This window comes from Echinops telfairi, unplaced genomic scaffold (genome assembly GCF_000313985.2).
Source record: "Echinops telfairi isolate 266 unplaced genomic scaffold, ASM31398v2 ScPeMD7_60;HRSCAF=208, whole genome shotgun sequence".
Classification (NCBI taxonomy): domain Eukaryota; kingdom Metazoa; phylum Chordata; class Mammalia; order Afrosoricida; family Tenrecidae; genus Echinops; species Echinops telfairi.
In genome coordinates this window covers 21,380,252-21,384,704 of record NW_022103958.1, presented here as the reverse complement: position 1 = coordinate 21,384,704, position 4,453 = coordinate 21,380,252, and the positions used below count along the sequence as shown (strand labels likewise).

Sequence of the window (4,453 nt, the reverse complement as noted above, 5' to 3'; positions counted from 1 at the left end):
GGCAAGGAGGGTGAGAGAGGCCTGATAGGGATTCAGCAAGGGCAATGTAACCGAGAGAAATTACTGTAACCCAAATGAAGGCTGAGCATGATAGTGGGACAAGAGGAAAGTAAAAGGAAATAGAGGACAGAACTAGGAGGCCAAGGGCATTTATAGAGGTCTAAATACAGGCATGTACATATGTAAATATATTTAATAGGATGGGGGGGATAGATCTACGTGCATATATTTATAGGTTTAGTATTAAGGCAGCAGATGGACATTGGACCTCTACTCAAGTACTCCCTCAATGCAAGAACACGTTGTTCTATTACATTGGCATTCCATGATGCACACCTTCCCGACATGATTGCTGAAGACAAATATGTGCATAGCAAATGTGGTGAATAAAACTGATGTTGCCCGGCTATCAAAAGATATAGCATCTGGGGTTTTAAAGGCTTGCAGGTAAACAAGTAGCCATTTAGCTCAGAAGCAACAAAGCCCACATGGAAGAAGCACACCAGCCTGTGTGACCATGAGATGTAGAAGGGACCAGATAGCAGACACCAAAGAACAAAATATCATATCAGTGGGTGCCTACCTTCCCAATATGATCACTGAAGACAAACGTGTGCATAAGCAAACGTGGTGAAGAAAGCTGATGGTGCCCGGCTAGCAAAAGATATAGCATCTGGGGTCTTAAAGGCTTGAAGGCAAATAAGCGGCCATCTAGCTAGGAAGCAACAAAGCCCACAGAGAAGAAGCACATAAGCGTGTGTGATCACGAGGTGTTGAAGGGATCAGATAGCAGACACCAAAGAACAAAAATCATCGTTGAGTGATCACCTTCCCCACATAAACGCTGAAGATGAATGTGTGCATAAGTAAGTGTGGTGAAGAAGGCTGATGGTGCCTGGCTATCGAGAGATATAGCGTCTGGGGACTTAAAGGCTTGAAAGTAAACAAGCAGCTATCTAGCCCAGAAGCAACAAAGCCCACATGGAAGCAGCACACCAACATGTGTGATCATGAGGGGTCAAGGGGACCAGGTATCAAGGACTAAAGGTGGCGGGGCTGGGGAAACCATATCATTGTGAATGAGGGGAGCACGTGATGGGGACCCATTGCCCACCTGTAGACAACTGGACATCCCTTACAGAGGGGTAGTGGGGAGGAGAAGAGTCACTCAGGGTTCAGTGTGCAATAATGAAACTCACAACCTTCCTCTAAGTGCTTAAATGATTCCCACCCCCACCCCCCACTATCATGATCCCAATTCTACCTTGCAAACCTGGTTAGACCAGAGGATGCACAGTGGTGCAGATGGGAACTGGAACCACAGGGAATCCAGGACAGATGAACCCCTCAGGACCAGTGGTGAGAGTGGCGATACCGGGAGGGAAGGGGAGGTAGAAAGGGGGAACCAATCACAAGGATCTACATATAACCTCCTCCCTGGGGGATGGGCAACAGAAAAGTGGGTGAAGGGAGACGCCAGGCAGTGTAAGATCAGATAAAATAATAATTTATCAATTATTAAGGGTTCATGAAGGAGGGGGAGTGGGGAGGGAGCGGGCGGGGAAGGAAAATGAGGAGCTGATTCCAGGAGCCCAAGCAGAATGCGAGTTTTAAGAATGATGAGGGCAACAAATGTATAAGTGTGCTTTACACAATTGATGTATGTGTGGATTGTTGTAAGAGTTGTATGAGCCCTAATAAAATGATTTTTTAAAAAAGATATAGCATCTGGGGTCTTAAAGGCTTGAAGGAAAACAAGTGGCCATCTAGCTCAGAAGCGAAAAAGCCCATATGGAAGAAGCACACCAGCCTGTGTGACCACGAGGTGTGAAGGGATCAGGTATTAGGCATCAAAAAACAAAAAAAAATCATATCATTGTAAATGGGGGTATGTGCAGAGTGGAGGCCCAAAGCCCATCTGTAGGCAACTGGACACCCCCTTACGGAAGGGTCCTGGGGAGATGAGCCAGTCAGGGTGCAGTGTAGCAACGATGAAACATACAACTTTCCTCTAGTCCCTAAGTGCTTCCTCCCCCCCAACCCCCACTATCATGATCCGAATTCTACCTTACAAATCTGGCTAGACCAGAGGATGTACACTGGTACAGATAGGAACTGGAAGCACAGGGAATCCAGGACAGATGATCCCTTCAGGACCGGTGGTGAGAGTGGCAATACTGGAGGGTGAAGGGAAGGTGGGGTAGAAAAGGGAAACCGATTACAAGGATGTACATATAACCTCCTCCCTGGGGGATGGACAACAGAAAAGTGGGTGAAGGGAGACGTCGGACAGTGTAAGATATGACAAAATAATAATTTATAAATTACCAAGGGTTCATGAGGGAGGGGGAGCAGGGAGGGAGAGGGAAAACTGAGGAGCTGATATTAAGGGCTCAAGTAGAAAGCAAATGTTTTGAGAATGATGATGGCAACAAATGTACAAATGTGCTTGACACAATGTTTGGATGTATGGATTGTGATAAGAATTGAATGAGCCCCAACAAAATGACTAAGAAAGAAGAAGAAATTTCACTCAAAAAAAAAAAAAAAGGAGGCGAGACAATCGACCTTGTCATTTTTACATCAACCTGAACGAGTTGAGAGCAGAAGACACGAGGAAGAAGCGTTTGCGACCCTTACCATAAGCGTCTTCAGGAAGAGCTGCAAGAGGCCGGCTCAGCTGCCTTTGGAGGCGGCCCATTGTGTACTGCAAACTCCTTTCCTAGTTCTTTCTCTGTGTCCCTCAGCCCAGCTTGGTGGCTCATTTGCCACCTGAACCCCAGCCTGCTCTGCTTGGGAAAGTGATGCTCAATTTTCTCATATGGAAACTGGGTCTAATGATCCCACGATCTTGAAGAGCTGTAGACATTAGAGATAATGTAAAACGCTACAAGCGGAAACCTTTGGTAGCCATTATTTTCATTTACTTTGCTTTTATTACTAGAAGAAAGATGAAATGCAATCACAGGAAAGACCACAAACACCCAAAATTTGGGAAAAGAAAACCAAGAATAGTCCTTCTGTTTTAGATGAAAGGAAATGAGACATTAAATAGCAGACAATAAACTCAAGTATGAAGTATGGTTTTGTTGTTATTTGTTTTTATTTTCCTATAAATGAACCTGATTTCTATTTAGAGACCCCAACCGACCAATAATGAGAAACTAGTTATAGTTAATTCCAGAGCAATTCAGTTGCTTTGAGAGTTTCCATTTCTTTTTCCCCTGGTACGGCATCTACGCACACAGAGGTGAGTGCGGGGCATCTGGGCGCTGTGCAGCACCAGTTCATCAGAGGTCTGCGAACAGGGACTGTCTTCTTCTTGGCTGCCATCTTTCTATACTGGGAGTGACTGAGAGGCACAGTTTCAGGTCCTCTATATTTCCTGCTCTAGTCTCTTCAGTTTGACAGTCTAGCCTCTCTGTATCCTCTGACTCTATGGTAGAAGATTCCAGCAACAAAAACAAATGTGTCACTTTATGAATAAAAATATCTTCTTCCACTCTATGTCAGTTGTTTTTCACAATAAGGTTTGTATAATTAAACAATGTTCATTTTCAATAAGTTTGTGTGTTATGTGTATGTGGTATCCATACATATGTACAGAGATACACACACATTCATAGACAAGGAAGAGGAGAGAAAGAACAGGTAAAAGGAAGGCAGAAACAAAGATGAGAATTAGGAGACAGGGGAACTAAACACGGCCAAGAAAGCGGAGCTAGTCAGTCAGCAAGGACCTGCTGGGTAGCTGGCTAGAGACGCCTGTGTAAGCAGAAGGAGGAAATGGGAACCAGATCACTACTCGCTGAAGATGGATCTACTTCTCCAGGGCCGCCACGAGGAAATATATACATATCATATATATTAAAACTGATATACAATGTTTTATTTGGGATCCAACTTCCTGCTAATTTTCTTTCTTTTTTTTTACTGGTGTGTGTGGGGGGGCTTTCCAGTAAAAGCCAGAGAACCTGCTAGACGAATTCTAACGAGCTGCAACACTGCCAATTTTCTTTTTTTTTTTTTTTGCCAATTTTCAAGAGTATCTTAATTTTCATCTTTTCAGCCAGGTATTTATTCTACCTTGTTGCATACTTTTTCTCAGATTTCTTCTGATGAAAGCATTTCCTGGATCTTCTGCAGAAATTGTGTAACTTTTGCCAATTCTAGTAAACATTATTTGATGAGCTTTTATGTGTGTGTGTGCCAAGAATAGTGTTAGGCACTGGCAATTGGCCATATGCCAATTCACAGAGTCTCAAGAACAAAAGTGATTCTATCTTTTTTTCCAGCGAATTAATAGAAAAGACGGAAACAACAATACAAGGTACCAGAATAGATGTAGAGTTGTGGGCCCCAGAATTTTCTCTATATTCAAACAATATTATAAATTACTTTCATGCTATGACATGGACATGAAATGCTGACATCGAATTTTATGCTTTAGAAA

At 43.3% G+C, this 4,453-nt stretch overlaps 1 non-coding gene across 1 annotated transcript; it reads right to left on the bottom strand.

Annotated features, from left to right (window-relative positions):
* Positions 1 to 3,946: 3,946 nt before the first annotated feature.
* LOC115869946 lies at positions 3,947 to 4,007 on the bottom strand. Its single transcript, XR_004046459.1, has one exon. It is a non-coding gene; the product is annotated as a U7 small nuclear RNA (small nuclear RNA).
* Between the last annotated feature and the right edge of the window lie 446 nt (positions 4,008 to 4,453).